The sequence below is a fragment of the Apodemus sylvaticus genome, chromosome X (assembly GCF_947179515.1).
Source record: "Apodemus sylvaticus chromosome X, mApoSyl1.1, whole genome shotgun sequence".
Classification (NCBI taxonomy): Eukaryota; Metazoa; Chordata; class Mammalia; order Rodentia; family Muridae; genus Apodemus; species Apodemus sylvaticus.
This window is the reverse complement of record NC_067495.1, coordinates 6,499,257-6,519,086: the sequence shown is the minus strand read 5'-3', so window position 1 is coordinate 6,519,086 and position 19,830 is coordinate 6,499,257.

The following is a 19,830-nucleotide window of genomic DNA, read 5'->3' as shown; positions in this document are numbered from 1 at the left end:
CGGGAAATTGGTCTGAAGTTCTCTTTCTTTGTTGGATCTTTTTGTGTGGTTTTGGTATCAGCGTAATTGTGGCTTCATAGAAGGAATTGGGTAGTGTTCCTTCTGTTTCTATTTTGTGGAATAATTTGAAGAGTATTAGTGTTAACTCTTCTTTGAAGATCTGATAGAATTCTGCACTGAAACCATCTGGTCCTGTGCTTTTTTTGGTTGGAAGACTTTCTATGACTCCTTCTATTTCTTTAGGCATTATGGGACTGTTTAGATGGTCTAGTTGGTCCTGATTTAATTTTGGTATTTGGTATCTGTCAAGGAAATTGTCCATTTCCTCCAGATTCTCAAGTTGTGTTGAGTACAGGCTCTTGTAGTAGGATCTGATGATTTTTTGAATTTCCTCAGTTTTCGTTGTTATATCTCCCTTTTCATTTCTAAGTTTGTTAATTTGGATACTTTCTCTGTGCCCTTTGGTCAGTCTGGCTAAGGGTTTATCTATCTTGTTGATTTTCTCAAAGAACCAGCTCCTGGTTTTGTTGATTTTTTTGTATGGTTCTCTTTGTTTCTACTTGATTGATTTCAGCCCTGAGTTTGATGATTTCCTGCCTTCTACTCCTCTTGGGTGAAATAGCTTCTTTTTGTTCCAGGGCTTTCAGGTGTGTCATTAAGCTGGTAATGTATGCTCTCTCCATTTTCTTTTTGGAGGCACTCAGGGCTATGAGTTTTCCTCTTAGCACTGCTTTCATTGTGTCCCATAGATTTGGGTATGTTGTGTCTTCATTTTCATTGTGTTCTAAAAAGTCTTCAATTTCTTTCTTTATTTCTTCCTTGACCAAGGTATCATTGAGTAGAATATTGTTCAATTTCCATGTGTATGTGGGTTTTCTGTTGTTTTTGTTGCTATTGAAGACCACTTTTACTCCATAGCGATCTGATAGGAGGCATGGGATTAGTTTGATCTTCTTATATTTGTTGAGGTCTGTCTTGTGACCAATTATATGGTCGATTTTGGAGAAGGTACCATGAGGTGCTGAGAAAAAGGTATATTCTTTTGCTTTAGGATACAATGTTCTATATATATCTGTTAAATCTAATTGGTCCAAAGCTTCAATTAGTTTAATTATGTCCCTGTTTAGTTTCTGTTTTCCTGATCAGTCCATTGAGGAAAGTGCAGTGTTGAAGTGACCCACAATTATTGTGTTAGGTGCAATGTGTGCTTTGAGCTTTCATAAAGTTTCTTTTATGAAAGAGGGTGCCCTTGCATTTGGAGCATAGATGTTCAGGATTGAGAGTTCTTCTTGTTGTATTTTTCCTTTGACCAGCAAGAAGTGTCCCTCAGAGTCTCTTTTGATGACTTTGGGTTGAAAGTCAATTTTATCTGATATTAAAATGGCTACTCCAGCTTGTTTCCTGAGACCATTTGCTTGTAAAATTGTCTTCCAGCCTTTTACTCTAAGGTAGTGTTTGTCTTTGACCCTGAGGTGTGTTTCCTGTAAGGTGTGTTTCCTGTAAGCAGCAAAATGTAAGGTCCTGTTTACGTATCCAGTCAGTTAGTCTATGTCTTTTTATTAGGGCATTGAGTCCATTGATGTTAAGAGATATTAAGGAATAGTGATTGTTACTTCCTGTCATTTTTGATGTTATTTTTTAAATTTGATTGGTTAACTTCTTTTGGGTTTGATGAAAGGTTACTATCTTGCTTTTTCCAGGGTGAAGTTTCCCTCCTTGTATTGTTTTTTTCCTCCTATTATCATTTGTAGGGCTGAGTTTGTGGATAGATATTGGTAAACTTGGTTTTGTCATGGAATATCCTAGTTTCTCCATCTACAGTGATTGAGAGTTTTGCTGGGTATAGTAGTTTTGGCTGGCATTTGTGTTCTCTTAGAGTCTGCATGAGATCTTCCCAGGACCTTCTAGCCTTCATAGTCTCAGGTGAAAAGTCTGCTGTGATACTGATAGGCCTTCCTTTATATGTTACTTGGCCTTTTTCTCTTACTGCCTTTAATATTCTTTTTTTGTTTAGTACATTTGTTGTTTTGATTATTATGTAACGGGAATTATTTCTGTTCTGGTCCAGTCTGTTTGGAGTTCTGTAGGCTTCTTGTATATTCATGGTCATCTCTCTCTTTACGTTAGGGCAGTTTTCTTCCATAATTTTATTGAAGATATTTGCTGGCCCTTTAAGTTGTAAATCTTCACTCTCATCTATGCCTATAATCCTTAGGTTTGGTCTTCTCATTGTGTCCTGGATTTCCTGGATATTTTGGGTTACAAGCTTTTTGCTTTTTGCATTTTCTTTAACTGTTGTGTCCATGGTTTCTATGGTATCTTCAGCGTGTGAGATTCTTTCTTCTATCTCTTGTATTCTGTTGTTGATATTTGCATCTAAGTCCACTGATTTCTTCCCAAGGCTTTCTATCTCCAAAGTTGTCTCCCTTTGAGTTTTCTTAGTTGTTTCTACTTCTGATTTTATATCCTGGATGGTTTTGCTTAGCTCCTTCACTTGCTTGTTTGTACTTTCCTGTAATTCTTTAAGAGATTTTTGTGTTTCCTCTTTCATGACCTCAGCCTGTTGACCAAAGTTCTCCTGTATTTCTTTAAGTGTTTTTTGTGTTTCCTCATTATTGGCTTTTGTATTCTCCTGGATTTCTTTCAATGATTTTTGTGTTTCCCTTGCAAGGGCTTCTAACTTTTTATCCATTTTCTCCTGAATTTCTTTAAGTATGTCCTTCATGTGTTCCTGTACCAGCATCATGACCAGTGATTTTAAATCCAAATCTTGTTTTACTGGTGTGATGGGGTATCCAGGACATGCTGGTAAAGGAGAATTGGGTTCAGATGTTGCCATATTGCCTTGATTTCTGTTAGTGATGTTCCTGCATTTGCCTTTTGCCATCTAGTTCTCACTGGTGTTAGTTGGTCTTGTCAATGCTGGACTCACCAGTGCAAGCTGCCCTTTTCCAGGTGGCCTCTGGTGCACAGCTTACCTCCTGCACTGCCTGGAGACAGGGTGTTGTTGTCCAGGCTGTTCAGATCCCGAAGCAGACACCTGAAGGCTCCTGCTGGGGCCTGCTGGATTCACCAGAGCACACCAACTTCTCCCCGCTGGCCGCCCGGAAGCCCCACTTGCCTCTTTCAGGACCTGGAGATGTGGTGTTGCTGCTCAGGCTGATCTGGATCCGGAAGCGGAGAGGTCTGAGGGCTACTGCCAGAGGCCTCAGGATTGAAGCCTAAGCTCTGTGCCACAGGAACGAGCTGTAAGAAAATATTTTTATTCAGGCTTGATAGGTGGCTCAGTGGCAAAGTATTTGCCACATAAGCTTGAGAACTTAAATTTCCAGCATTCATGTAAACACTGGGCATCCTGGAACACTCCTGTAACCTTAGTGCTGGAGTCAGACTGGCATATCTCAGGTGCTTATTAGACAGTCATTCGAGAAAGATTGGCAAATTCTGTGCTCAATGAGAAACCCAGTCTCAAAACCTAAAGTAAAGAATTACTGAGGATGGTGTTCTGCCATCAACCCTTGGACTTCCACATGTGTCATTGTGGGCAAGGACACCCATACATACAGGCACACAACCATCAAGTCATAAATTAAAAAAATAAAATTTCAACTCAATAAGGAAAAACCTGATAAATATTATAACATTAAAGGAATTAAATCGAAAATATCACCAGACTATATTCAGACTATATTTCTTGTCTCTACAGGAATAACACAGGAAATAGATAAAGAAGGATCATACTTCATAAGATTTGCATGAGGCTGATTTGGCGGCCAACCCAACTTGAACAAATCCAATTTGGTCAAGTTATTCTCAAGAAGTAATGAAACAAAGGCAGAATTTGATATTCAAATGTCTGAATTCATGAAGTCCAGCCATATGAAACTGATGATACAAGACCTGTTGTAATCATGAAAAGGACCATTTCATAAGGATCAACCTAATAATCTGTCCCTTTAACAGGCTGTGGAAGAGATATAGGAAGCTATCTTAGAAGATCAACAAAAACTGCTCATGTAAAATATTAAAATTATTGATATAACATTATAAACAGTCCCTTGAAAATTAAGAAAAAGCAAAGAACCATTACTGTGTCTATTCACTGTCATATTATTACACATACACTGGATAAAAACAAAAATGTTTTACTTGATATTCTTACATAAATCAACCAAGAGAATGTACACATTATGCCAATTTAAGGAATTTGGCAGTATTTGCCTAAAATAGTAACATGATACAAAAATTGAGTTTCTAAATACCCCAAATGAACAACTTCACAAATAGCAAACACAGCCTGAAAGTTATGGGGTGGGAGTGTTTAACAAAAATGGATAAAATTTTCGAGAAAATTTCAATACTGTAAATGAAATCAATTATAGTAACCAAATAAATGGAGAGCTATGGGTAAATCTACTTGGGGTTTCATACCAAGTAGTCTTCAAGCTATTTGAAAAACTCAGTGTCATTTAAACAGAACAAAGGAGGCAATAATAGTCAAACCAAAGCTAGAAATATTAGAGATCTGTCTTAACAAATAACATAATTTTGGGTGTGTGTGTGTGTTTATCACCATGTGTGCATGTGTGTGCAGATGTGTGTGGAGGCCAGAAGGTCAGTGCTAGGTGCCTTGCTCAATTGTGTTGTATCTTATTTTTTGAGAAAAGGGTCTCTCACCAAACCTAGAGCTTGATGATTTGGCTAGTATGGCTGGCCAGCAAGTCCAAGGGATCTCTCATTTCTGCCTCCCCAGTTCAGTTCAGGCATGTGCCAGCCAGCACACCAGGATTTTATGACAGTGCTGGAAATCAAAGTACCATGATTCACATGGTAGCAAACACTTCACTGACTGGGCCATCTCCACAGCTCAAGTAACACAATCTACTAAAACTTACAGTAGTTAAGATAATATATTATATTGGAATATGATTGATAGATCAAGGAAACTAAAACATGGAGAAAGAGCTTCCACATCAGAGGTACCAGCACAGATCACTTGGAATATATTTGTTTTCAAGGACTCTGCAGATTTTTACCATAAACTTGGCTTAAAACAACAAACTTCTGAAATTATAAATCAAGGTCTTGTCAGAGTTGTGTTCCCATTTCAGACTCCAGAGGAGAATCCTCCCTGCTTCTTCTGTCTTACTATGGGTGTTGGGAACATGGTAAAATTCATTTATTCCTTTATACATCTTTTCTTCTGTTGTGCTGTGTCTCCCTTTTCTCATAAGTAGACAAGTTGCCTTTAAGGCCAACCAGCTGAGTAATCCAGGATGTTCTCATTTCTAGGCCCATCACTCAGTTACATATACAAAGACTATACTTTAAAAATTAAGCTTACATTTGTGGGCACCAGGGATTAGGATATGGCTATATGTAGAATGTGAGGGGGGTGATGTACATACAGTATGACTTGCTATAGAGTAAGAAGAACAAAGAATTCAATAGCTATTGCTGATATATTTGCATACTCATAAAGAAAACAATTGCATTCTTGAATAATTCCACATCAAAACCAAACTTCTGTATGGACATAATGTCAGAATGCAAAAAAGGCAAAGTGGAGAAGAAAATGTGTCAAATGTTATTATCATCTGGATAACAAACAATTCTTAACAAGACTCCAAAATCACAGGCATAACAGAAAAACAACGATAAACTCAATTTTATTGAAATGTTAAAGTGCTATATATGAATCACAAGTACTAAAATAAAAATAATAAAAAATCATATTAGAGGAATATATTTGTTTTGCATGTAATTGATCATATATATAAATTAATCAAATGAGATGGTAGCAAAATATACTCCCACTTCTTAGTAATTTGGGAAATGATATTCTAATGAAAGATGAGATTCCCTTTTGTAAACATTAGACTTGTAAATATAGAAAAGCCTGTGATTTGCATGCAGAACTAGAACTTTGCTATTTCTCTGGCGATCTATACAAACCTTCTCATTGAAGTTTTCAAAGAAAATAGAAAGAAACAATAACATGACAGTGAATTGTCTATGACAGGCATGGAAATAAAGAGCCTGGCAAAGACAAATTGGGAAATATTTTGTGTGTGGTATTTCTCATGTTGCCAACCATGCTACATCTCAAGCAATACTTTGGTTTAGTATTAGTAAGTAATAAGTAATAGTTCAGAAAGTTTGTTAAACAGCAGAGTATTGGACAATAAACATTAACTGGGAGCCCCTTTGAAGAAGAAGGCTAGCTGGCTGACCAACTGACCCCTAAGGATCCTCAAAGACTTGGATCTTATTGAAATCTAATAAAACATTGCTTTGCCATGGGATGGATTTTTCTGAAGATTTAATAAACAGTCTCTATAAAATACCATTACCAAGTTGCAAACTAGATAGTTTCTAAACCAATAATTAATAAAAAATTTCAAGGGCCATTTTAAGCATTTTTATTAATTTATTAATCAATTTTATTCTTTTTTATATTATCATCCTAAGGATACTCTCTCAATGCATATGATTTATATATCAGAGAACTTTTATTTTCTATGAACTTGATACAATAATCTGAATTGCTTATCTACCCTATACATTGTAATTACTATGTCAGAAATTGTGACTTAAAGTCTTTATGCCATTTTTAGTGCTTGATGTCAGGTTTACCATCACTATGATTATTAATTGAAAATGGACAAAATCTGATCCAAGAATAAAAGAACATAAAATCTACATATTTTAGTAGGACCAAATAGAAATAGTAATAACAATAGAGAAATAATAGATATTAATAATAATAATGGTAATAATAAACAATAGAGAAATAGTAATAATCAGAGCTGACTGTTACTAAACACATACTATGTAATAAGTTTAGTATTATGGTGTTTTCATGTAAATTCTTCATTAACATTTGTATTTATTTGATTAAAATAGCAGTCATAAGAGTAAGACTAAGTACTTAGAAACCAAATATGCTAGAACGTGCTAGACTGAGAAACACTGAGGACTTGTCAGACCTGGGATCAGTGACTAATGTGTAAGTTTTCTGTTGCTGATCTATGGAGGGCAGTGCATAGTAACCTAGCATAGAGAGATGTACATCTCTAGCAGTGGTTGGTGAAGAGATGTAGCTCAGTGATAGAATGAATGCCTGGCCTGTCTCAGGCCATAGGTTTGCTATCCAGTGCCAACTCTCTCTCTCTCTCTCTCTCTCTCTCTCTCTCTCTCTCTCTCTCTCTCTCTCTCTCTCTCTCTCTCATGATTTAGTATGGAGACTTTGTATAAAATTGATCCAACTTGCCAACTTGCTTAGGATAATCTTTACTTCCCAGACAATTTTTTTTCTTGCATGTTTCTGGTTAAGATGAGCCACAAGGGAGATTCTGTAGAGATTCAGAAGACTAAAAGAAGACACATAGTGCTCCTCTATTTACTTACTCCTTGACATGACCCATGCACTGGGTCCTTTGCTGAGTGCTTTGTTTCTTAGGATAGCCTAATATGCTAGTTAGTTTTTGGTGTTTCTTTGTTGTTTGTTTTGTTTTGTTTTTGCTTTTTGTTTTGGTTTTTGCTAGCCTGACACAACTAGTTATTTGGGAAGAAGAACCTCAATTGAGAAAATGCCTCCATCAAACAGTTTGCACATATGCAAGTCATAGGGCATTTTCTTGAATAATGATTAATATGTGAGCATCCAACCCACAGGTAGTAGTGGTATCACTTGATGGGTGGCCATGAGTTTTATAACGAAGCAGGCTGAGCAAGCCACAAGGAACACAGCAGTAAGCAACATTCCTCCATGACTTATACTTCAGTTTCTCCCTCAAGGTATCTTTGAGTTCCTGCCCTGAGTTTCTTAGATGATAGACTCTGATGTGGAACTGTAGTATGAAATAAAACCTTTCCCTGTCAAGTTGTTTTGGTCATGCTGTTTTACCATACAGTAGAAACTTCAGCTAAAATACCTGGCATCTGAGGCAACAAGAACAGATACTCATTTCAGCCCATCTTTATAATTGTATGTAGGTTTCTCACTAATGATTATGGAATTTCTGCCAGTTTTGTATTCTTTCCTTTTTTACGGCTTTCCCTGTCGATTTCAAAACTTAGCATTAGATATGAAGGCTGCCTCAATAGTTTAACTGGCTACCACAATTATACAAGTCTATTATAAATCCACATCTATAAGTAGTTGTTCCTCACTATCTCTGGGGGATTAGCTGAAAGACCCCAACAGATAACAAATCTACAGATACTCAGTCCCCTTACATAAAGTGGTCTAGTGTTTGAGTAGAATATGTATACATCCTAACATACACTTTTATAATTTCTAGATTAATTTTAATATCCAATACAATGTAGATGTACAAAAGTAGTTTTCCAGTATTGTTTAGGTAAGGATTGCAAGAGGGGAAAATCTGTATAGGTACTGTAGAGATGCAATTATTTTATTTGCATATTTTAAACACCCAATTGCTTGAATATGTGGGGATGAAATACATGAATTTAAATGTTCCACTACATCCACCCACACACACATTTGCACCATATATATATATATATATGTGTATATATATATATATATATCTGAGAGATATGAACAATATGTTTAGTGAAATATTGCCCTCTCCCCATATATAATAATGACACTGAATTGCAACACTTACAATGATAGGTACAGGACATGACAAAGTAATCTCCCTTAGGTCACAATTTACAATTGTCAAAAATTGGTTATTTTTTTCCTTCACCTCCTCTCTCCCTCCTTCTACCACCTCATAGAATGTGGAAGACTGATACCATTTTATAATGAAGCCTAAAGTTGTCCATGTTTAGAAGAGCAGAAATCTCCAGTTTATTCCCAGCATCAACTATTGAATATATGACTGTCTGGGGCTTTAGAAACTTCCAGCTTCATCTTGTACAGCTTTCATAAATCAAGAAGTGATAGCTTCTTTGTTCTGTAGGGAAAACCCACATGAAAAAATGCATACAAATAAAGATTTCCAGTGCACACTTAGCCTTACTTCCTTACTCTTTTTTCCTTTTTTATTACTTAAAACAATTTATAAATTTAAAATATATTTTGAACATACTCTTCCCCTCCCACAAGTTTTTCTAGATCCTCTCATTACTTCTACCCACCCAACTTTGAGTTCTTTCTCAAAAACAAACCAAAAAAAAACCCAAACAAACAAAAAATTGCAATATAGTAACAGAGCCCACAAAACACAGAAAACTAAGCACACACACCCAAACCCCACCAAACAACAAACTGTGGTCACATAAAAGAACACAAAGACTGTGGAATCCATTATATGTTGGTCAACTGGTCCTGAACATCAGATCTACCCTGTAGGTTTTAATTTATGCAGTGTCATCTGACTGGAGAAAAATGAATTTTCCCTCTCCCTACAGGCAAGTATAAGTAGCAGTTAAGTTCTTAACATTTGCCTTTGTGGCTAGATTTTCATTCATTCATTCATTTAAAACAAAATAAAACACAATAAGATAAAACAAAAGCTATCACATTCAAATTTTACAGAACAAACAGACAGAAAAGAGCCCAAGAAAAGGCATAGGATTGAAAGACCCACCTCATTTGCACACTCAAGAATCCCATAAAAACACTACACTAGAAGCCATGCAGGTGGAAACTCAAGCAGGCCCTGTGTGTGCTGCTTTTGTCTCAGAGTGCATATGAGCTTTGTTTGTGTTGATTTAGAGGGCCTTGATTGCTTGGTGTCCTCCATCCCTTGGGTCTCTTTCACTCTTTCAGTCTCTTTTTCCACTGGGTTCCCTGAGCTCTGAGAGGAGGGTTTGGATGGAGAAATCCCATTTAGGGCTGAGTGTTCCAAGGTCTCTCATTCTCTGTGTAATGTCAAGGTGGGGGTCTCTTTGTCTCTGTTGCAGAAGGAAGCTTCTCTGATAATGGTTGAACAAGGCACTGATCTATGAGAAGTGTAACAGATTATCATTAGGAGCCATTTTCTTATTACTTTTTTTCCCCAATGTTTGGTTTTGTCCTATGTCCTTGGACTAGTCTTAGGCTCTTAGTCACGTAAGCAGTGTCAGATATGGGTTCCATCTCATGGAATGGGCCTTAAGTCAGATCAGTTATTGGTTGGTTACTCCATAAATTGTGCCACCATTGCCCTAGCATATCTTGCAGGTAGTACACCATTTTAGATAAAGGATTTGTGGCTAGCTTGGTGTTTACCTTTTTCTTTTGATAGTGTATGGAATACCTGCAATATAAACAGCTGTTTTCCAATGCTTTAATTATGTTAAATGCTTTAATTACTCTGAGTGCCTCCATTCTCTTCTGCCTTTCAGGTTATTGGTATACCTATTGTTATCCCAGGTGTGGGTATTATTTGAATACTCTTAAGGAATATAAACTGTGTAGTATTCTTTGCTCCTTGGGGGTTTCTGAGTTAGGTGATATAGAAGCAGGTGCCTAATGTTAGCTCTTTGGGCAGGCACTTGTTCTATTTGTTGAAGTCGACAAATACAATTCTTTGAATGAAAGCCAGGCTGACTCTCTTTTAATTAAGGGAACATGGTCCATCATAGGACCATGGACTTTTATTTTTAAAAATAATGTCACTGAGCCATATATGGGGTGATCTATGAGAAAGTGAAAACACTGAAAAGCTGTTCTCCAGGTTTTAAATTGTTCCATTCTAAGGTCCGAATTTGTGTAGTAATTATCGCTAACATTGGATTGCTTTCTAGAGTTGCTAAAATGATCAGTCTGATAAATTTTTGCTTAGCTTGGGTCTTCTTATGGAGGAACAGATACTTGGAGCCAGCTACTGTGCCATTTTAGATGACATCATCTGTAGAATTTATTTTTGATTCAGCTCATTCTCATTAAATATAAAAAGTGCCTTGTGCACTTTCTATGTACCACACACCATGCTAAGTGGTTTGATTTTATTTAACCTTCACAGTAGTTTTATGAAAGCAGTGTTATTATCTTCATTTCATAAGAAGAAAATAGACTTTCAGAAGAATTAGTTGACACTAGCAGAGAGAGATGCAAATGAGGTTGAACTCAAATCTGTGTGATTTCTAACCTCAGGTTGTTAACCATAAGGTTAAACTTATTTATTAAGATGGTTAATCAGGCATGTGCTAGCTGACTTATTTCTAGATATAGCTTTATGCTAAGTGATTAATTTTCTTCTGTTTTTGTGAGAAATAGTTTTGAGTTTCTAGTTCTCATCTATGCCTTCCTTATGAGTAATGTGACTGTGTTGTGTGAATAAAGTAAGATAAAGAGAAACAAGGATGTGGACAGATAGTGGTTGGCAATCTAGCATGCGTGAAGGCATAGTTGTAGCACTAGCAATGTAACAATCAGCAATCAAAGAAAAAACTCAGCTCTGACACTCCAAATAACAATAACAGCTCCCCCATCCTGTTCTAAATGCTTCATCAATAGTCCTGCAGAATGAGTACATAATGGTTAATCATGATCTCTACAAGCTTTTGGTTGTTTTCCTCTTTAGCTTTAAACCAGAATTGGCTGGAATGGAATGCTAAGAGCATGTCTGAGAAGTCACATATGACTGATTCTTCTGTTCTTGGATGTATTTAAGTTATTCTTAATATTCTAGCTTATATGTCTCTCTTTTTATTTCCAATTTTATTTATTTTAATTTAAAATGATGTGTTTATTGGTTTGTTATTTCAAAGAATTTATAAGATCTCAAATATAGGTATCTAAATAGCAAATTTGTCACTTAATATATTCACCAGTTTTGAAGTGAGGACACATTGTATCCATTGTTTTTAGAGTTTTGAAAAGTTCAATGTAGTATTATTAACTATAATCACAATAGACTTCTTGAAATTTTTTTCCAAACTGACAGTATACTTGAACAGCATATCCCTACTTCTCTCCTGCCCTGATCTACTCATCTCTTGCCAACTAACATTTTAGTTTTTGCTTCTAATTTTTCAGTCTGAATATAAGTGACATCTTATAGACTTTGCTTTTCTGTTCCTGGACTATTTGCCTTAATTTAATGTCATTTAAGTTCACCCATGTTGTTACAAATGGTTGGATTTTGGGAGCAGCTGGGACAGAAGTCTTCCCGCCATCATTTGTACCAGGGAACCAGGAGATGCCACAGCCTTCTGTGCATAGCCTGCCAGGAGAGAGTGATCTCCCAGCAGGGCTTTCACTTCTGAGTGCAGAGGCGAAATTTCCACCTTCTCTCTGGAGGGGAACAGCTAGGATCACACAGGGCATAAAATCAGTGGAGCAGCTGGGATGGTAGTCTTCCAGCCCCCATTGGCACCAGAGAGCTGGGAGACTCCTCAGCCTTCTGTGATCTGTGAAGCAGCTGGGAAAGAGAGAGATCTCCCAGCAGTGCTTTCACTTCTGAGCTCAGAAGAGTATGTACAAAGGCTTACAGGCCCACAGGAGGAACAAACTCCAGCCAGAGACAGCAAGACCAACTAGCACCAGAGATAACCAGATGGCAAAAGGCAAGCACAAGAACCCTACCAACAGAAACCAAGGCCACATGGCAACATCAGAACCCAGTTCTCCCACCACAGCAAGTCCCGGACAGTGCAAACACCAGAAAAGGAAGAGTTGGATTTAAAATCATGTCTCATGATGCTGGGCTTCAAGAAAGACTTAAATAACTCCCTTAAAGAAATACAGGAGAACATGGTAAAAACCCTTAAAAAGGCAATACAAAAATCACTTAAAGAAGTACAGGAGATCATGGGTCAACAGGCAGAAACCCTTAAAGAAGAAACACAAAAATCCCTTAAAGAATTACAGGAAAACACAAAAAATCAAGTGAAGGAACTGAACAAAACCATCGAGACCTAACTTCCCTAACCTAAAGAGAGAGATGCCCATGAACATACAAGAAGCCTACAGAACTCCAAATAGACTGGACCAGACCAGAAAGTCCTCCTGGCACATAATAACACCAAATTCACTAAACAGAGAAAGAATATTAAAAGCAGTAAGGGAAAAAGGTCAAGTGACATATAAAGGCAGACCTATCAGAATTACACCAGACTTCTCACCAGAGACAATGAAAGCTAGAAGAACCTGGGCAGACCTCATACAGACCCTAAGAGAACACAAATGCCAGCCCAGGCTACTATACCAAGAAAAATACTCAATCATCATAGATGGAGAAACCAAGATATTCCATGATAAAACCAAATTTACACAATATCTGTCCACAAATCCAGCCCTACAAAGGTTAATTGATGGAAAATGACAACACAACGAGGGAAACTATACCCTAGAAAAAGCAAGAAGTAATCTTCCAACAAACCCAAAAGAAGATACCCACACAAACATAAAAATAACATCAAAAATAACAGAAAGCAACAATCACTATTCCTTAATATCTATTAACAACAATGGATTCAACTCTCCCATAATAGACATAGACTAACAAAATATTTCTCATGTAAATCTTCAATTTTATCAGAGAATGTTTATAATTTCCCTTTTAATTTATTAATGTTTTTTATGTCTACCATTTTATCTGCATTATTTTTATGATAATCTTCAATTTTAATGTCTTTCTATATATTTCCTCTATTTTATCAGAAATGTTCTCAATGTTTCTAATTCCACCTTCAATTAATTTAGAAAGAGGTTTTATATCTATAATTTTATATGTAAAATTTTCCATGAAATAGTCAATTTTAACGTTTTACTATATATTTCTTCAATTTTATCAGAAAATTTTCCATGTAAATCTTCAAGTTTATCAGAAAATGTTTATAATTCCACTTTCAATCAACTTAGAAATACTTTTATGCCTACCATTATTATATCTATATAAAATTTTCCATGATAATCTTTAAATCTAACATGTTTTTCTATATTTTCTCCAATTTTATCAGAAATATTTTCCACATAAATCTTCAATTCTATCATAAAATATTTCTATTCCATATTTCAATTAATTTAGCAATGTTTTACATATCTATCACTTTACTCTTTAATTTTTCCATGAAAATTGTCAATTTTAATGTTTTTCTATGTATCCTCTTCTATTTTATCTGAAATATTTTACATGTAAATCTTTAATTTTATCATAAAGTGTTTTTACTTCCCCTTTCAATAAAAAAAAAAAACAAATGGTAGGATTTTGTTGTTTTTTTCTATTGAGTATATATACATTTTCTTTTAATAATCTTTTTGAAATGTCATATATAAATACTGCATTTACATCATTCTTTTTTCTTTCTTCCTTCCAATGCTTTCCATGTTCATATATATATATATATATATATATATGAGTTTATTTATTTGGTGTTTAGGGCTCACTGCTTAGAACTGGATCACGTATACCTGGGCAGATCATGAAGTAGACTGATTCTTATTCTCTCAACAGTTACTAATTTCCTGTAGCTCTTAATATAAGCATGGGGCCTTGTGAGACTTCCCTCACATGTGTTAGAATATCAATTAATGCCATTTTCAGGTTTTGTTTGGGCTACCATATTGTTGAGAGTTTATGGGTGCAGCTTCCCTGTAATATATAGGAGACATAATCTTGCAGCAGACATTTGGTGCTTTGGTTCTTACAATCTTTCTTTCCCCTTCCTCTTAATGTTCACTGAAATTTCAGTGTAGAGTTTGTGTTGCACATTTGTCAACTCAGATTGGGACCCCTAGAGTTCTGTTATCTTGATCCATGTGCCAATTTTGTGATGAATGTGAGAATGGAGGTTGTTGATACATGTTCTTTAGATATATACTTGACAATGGGACTGCTATATCATATGACAAATTTATTTTTATTTTTTGAGATATATCTGTATGCTATTTTAATAATGGCAATACTAGTTAATGTTCTCACCAACAATGTGCAAATATCAATTTTTTCAAGTCTTCACTTGCTTTTATATTTCTGATAATAAATATTAACTTTGATATATCATTGTGGATTTGATCTTCATTTCTCCAGTAATTAGTTGTATTGATCACTCTTTCATATATCTGTTGGTCACTGGTGTGTCTTGAGAAAGATCTAGACAGTCCTTTTGTTATTTTTACTTTTTACTTTTATTTATTTTACATACTGATTGAGTTTTCCCTTTTCCCTTTCCAGCTAGTCCCTGTCCCTGCCCACCACCCCCATCCACTTCTCTGTTTCTCTTCAGAAAATGGCCAGCCTCAGTGAATATCAACCAGCCACAGCATGTCAAGTTGCAGGAAGACTAGCCATATACTCTTGTATTAAGGCTAGACCAGGCAATCCAGTAGGAGGAAAAGGTTACAAAAGCAGGCAACAGAGTCAGAGATAGTTTCTGCTTCCACTGTTAGGAGTCCCACAAAATTAATCTACACAACTGTAATACATATGTGAAAGGTCTAGGTGAGTCCCATGCATGTGGTTCAGTCTTTGTAAGCCCCTAGGAAGCCAGGCTAGTTGGTTCTGTTGGTGGTGTTCTTGTGTCCTTGACACCTTTGGCTTCTATAATCCTTCCTTCTCCTCTTCCACAGAATTCCCCAAGCTCCATCTAATGTTTTGCTGTGGGTCTCTGCATCTGTTTCTAACAGTTGCTGTGTGAAGCCTCTATGTTGACAATTGTTCTAGGTGCTAATGTATGAATATAGCAAAATGTGTTTACAATTATTTGTTGCTGTTATTGATGCTAGCAGGTTTGGTTCTACTCTAGGTCTCCGGGCTATCCAGCCTCTGCTTCCTGGCCCTCCATACAGTGTCAGAGGTAGGCTCCCTTTCATCACATGGGTCTCTTCTCAAGCTGGACCAGTCATTGGTTGGCCACTCCCACACCACCTCTACAGCAGCATATGTTGTGGGCAGGGCCAATTCTCTGTCTAATGTTTTTGTGGCTAGGTTGCTGTCTCAATCCCTCCACTGGAACTCTAGCCTGGTTACAGGAGATAGCTAATTCAGGCTCTCTATCCCCCATTGCTTTGTGTCTTAGCTAGGCTCACTCTCATCAATTTCTGGAAGTTTCTATTGCCCTAGGTTTCTAGCTTATCACAGAGATGCCCCTGTGATTTCAGTTATCTCTTCCAGTACTCTCTCCCTCTATCCTCCCCATACCTGATCCCTCCTGTTTGTATCCCCATCCCCACCCCAGTCCCCTCTCCCTGTCAATATGGGATGCCTATTATATTTCCTCTTCTCAGTGAGATTTACATTTCACTGATTTTTAATATATCTTTTCAAATATTTATACAATATTGTATATCTTTTAGATCAGAGTCTGCCATTTTTTTTTATTAAGATGTATAAAATAAATGATCTGAATTTACATGTTACTGTTGTAGTTGGTGGTCTCCATCAAAACAAGCACATCCCACCAAATCCCAGCTTTTCTGTATATATATATATATATATATATATATATATATATATATATATATATATATATATATATATGTGTGTGTGTGTGTGTGTCTGTCCTTTCTTCATTCCCAATGGCCCCAGTCAAGTCAATCCCTGAAGCTGTGCAGAACATACCTACACAGATTTTCTTATACTCTCTAGGCATCTTTGTCCCTTCACTTGATTGATTGTTTCCTTTGCTTCATAAAAGCTTTTAAGCTTGATTTAATCTCAATTGTACAGTCTTGCTTTTGATGCTGCTGCTGAGATCTTTTTTTAAAGAAGATAAAAGTTCCTATTCAGACTGAAGTAGTAATGCATTTATCCATTATTGTTTTTTTCCAGTGGCACCATGGTTTTAGGTCTTACATTTAAGCCTTTACAATTTTTGATTTGATTTTCATACATGATACTTTACCTTCATTCTTTTGCATGTGGATAACCAGTTCCCCCAATATCATATGTTGAATGAACTGTCCTTTCCTTAATGTCCTGTAAAACAGTAAAACAAATGGCTTGTCAATAAAACAAATGGCTACAAATACCTGCAATCATTTCTGGACCCTCTTTTCCGTTCCCTTGATCTATGTGTGTTTCTATGTCAGTGCCATGCTTTTATAAGTGATTATTGGCTTACAGTATATTTTGAAATCAAGTGTGTAGTGCCTTCAGGTTTGTTCTTTGTCACTCAAGATTGCTTTTGGCTATTTGAAAACTTTTATGATTCCACCAGAATTTTAAGATTCTTTCCTCCTCCCATGAGAATGTCCTTTGTATTTCTATAGGAACTGCATTGAATCTTAGCTTTCTATTGTATGCATGTTATCACGATATTGATTCTTTAATCCATGGGCATAGATATCTTTTTATTGTTTCACTATTGTCTTATATTTCTTTCATAATTATTTTATAGTTCTCAGTTTAAATATCATTCACTTACCTGGTAAAATATACTTTTATGTATTATATGGGATTATTTTCCTTTTTTCAGATAGTTCCCTATTAGTATGTATAAATGATACTGACTTACTGACTTGCAGATGTTCAATTTGTATTCTGAATTAATCAAATTGTACATTGCTAACAAGCTTTTTGACAGTCGTGTGTGTGTGTGTGTGTGTGTGTGTGTGTGTGTGTATCTTTCTTTTATAGTAGGAAGGCTATTTTTCCCTTTTTAAGATTCTTCTGACTGAGACTTGCAGTGCTATGTGAAACAAGTAGCAAAAGTAGCCATCCTTTTGTTCTATATCTTAGAGTCAAGTGCTTACAGCATTTTCATTCACCATGATATTAGTGGGAGTGTTCTACATGGTTCTTATTGTGTTGTGGTACATTTATTGTATATTTCCTCAGTCTTTGTAAAATGTTGATGTTTTTCAAATGCTTATTTTTGCATTGATGGAAATAAAACACTTTTCATTTTTTCTGTTAAAGTGATATATTCTGTTTATTGATTTTCATGTGTCAAATCATCCTTGCACCTCTGAGATGAATACCTTTTAGTCACGATAAATGATTTTTCAAAGTGCTGTTGGATTCAGTTTGCTATTACATTGTTGAGAATATTTTGCATTAATACTCATCAAGTATATTGGCTTATAGTTTCTCTGTAGTTTCCTTGTGTGGCTTTAATATCAGCATATTATTGGCTTCACAGAATGAGTTTGGAAGGATTCCTTTCTATTTAATATGTGGAGGCAGTTTGAAGAGAATTGCTATTAATTTTTTAAACAGTAGAATTCAGCAGTGAACTTCCCAGGTTCTGAGCTTTCCTTTGATGAGGGACTTTTTATTATTAATTCTGATCTCTTTCTTTGATGTAGGCATTGAGTGCTATAAACTTTTTTCTTACAATTGCCTGTAGGTTTTCTAATGCTCTGTTTCTGCTTTCCTTTGCTTCAGGATGGTGTGTGCGCGTGTGCGTGTGTGTGTGTGTGTGTGTGTGTGTGTGTGTGTGTGTGTGTGCGCGCGTGTGCGTGTGCATGTGCGTGTACATGTGTGTGTTTGTGTGTGTGTGTGTGTTATTATTTTTAGCAGCCTGTAGTTTGCTCAGGAATGCTTTGTTTCATTTACATGTGTATTTTCATATTCCTTCTTAAGCAATTCTAGTTTTCTCTCATGGTGGTCAGAAAAGATACTTAATGTCTTTGATATTCTTCAGTGTATTGAGACTTATGACTATGATCTTACTTATGATCTAGCCCTGAGAGTACCTTTTTTTATCTAGTTAGAAATTATGGGGCATAATGGGTATTGTAAATACAGACTGTATGAATACAGAATCTAGTTCTATTATTGAGTACCTTGCAACTTGTAGCAAATTAGTTAACCCAGCTGTGCTTCAGTTTCTTTCCTATGGGTTATGAGGAAGCACAATGGCATAGATGAAGAATAAAGGCTTCGTAGTGTACTTGAGGGTGAGATGAGCTTGCAAATTAAAAAAAAAAAACACTTAAGACCTGTGCCTGGGTACATTTACAAAGATCGGTCTGCTCTTTTATCATAAAAGTAAGTAGGAAAACAAAGCCCTGCACAAGATCTTCTTGTTTGCTTCATTATCACCTTCCTTTGCCTACTTTATTTGTCCTGGTGACTCCTATGGGGTGCATGTCACTTCAGAGGCTTCTATGATTTTTCATTTGATCTTGTTAGGGTGACCACAAATAAATGGGAAAAGAGAAAATTAAATAGCTTTACCATTGTATCTCTGTCTGACCACATCCTCAAGTCTCCTTGATCACAAATACAATGAAGATATACACAGGGGATTTTTTTATAAATGAAATTAGATAAAGATATTTGATTCTTCCATTGAAAGTTTTATTTTCATTAAATATTTTATTTTCTTATGTGTAATTTTTAAGGTTGATAAATCCTTGATGTCATTAATCTCAATCAAGTTCTGTTAATGATGGTACTTCTGGTACTCTAAGATGATAAAACTAAAGTAAAATTATATGTAATGATTTTAGATGTTATCTTTGAATGTTATTTAAGGATGTCATGGGCATGAAAATTTTTACTACTTGACTATTATGAAACACATGAATATTATTTTGATGGAATTAACACAGTCCTGTGGATTAATCCAAGAACTCTTTGCATTTGCTAGCTGAAGATAAGTCTTCATCTTAAGAAGTGTGCAAAATAGCAAAGAAAATAGAAATGGAATTATTCATCAAAACACGTTCTATTTTTAGATCTGTTTTAGGTTTACAACAAAGCTGAGGAGACCGCAAAGGGATTTTCCTTATCTCCCTATATACTCAACTTCCCCTGTTTTCACCAAAGCAGTGCATCTGTTACAAATGATGAACACACATTAATACACCAGTATCACCAGAGTCATTAGGTCGGGACAAATGTACAATCACATATATCTTCAATTAAAGTGTCATTGAGGATTGAGTGTCTTAAATGTTCCTCATTTTCTGCCAATAGAACACTATTGTGCTACACAAAATGATGTTTTGAACATCTTAGAAGTTTATAGTTA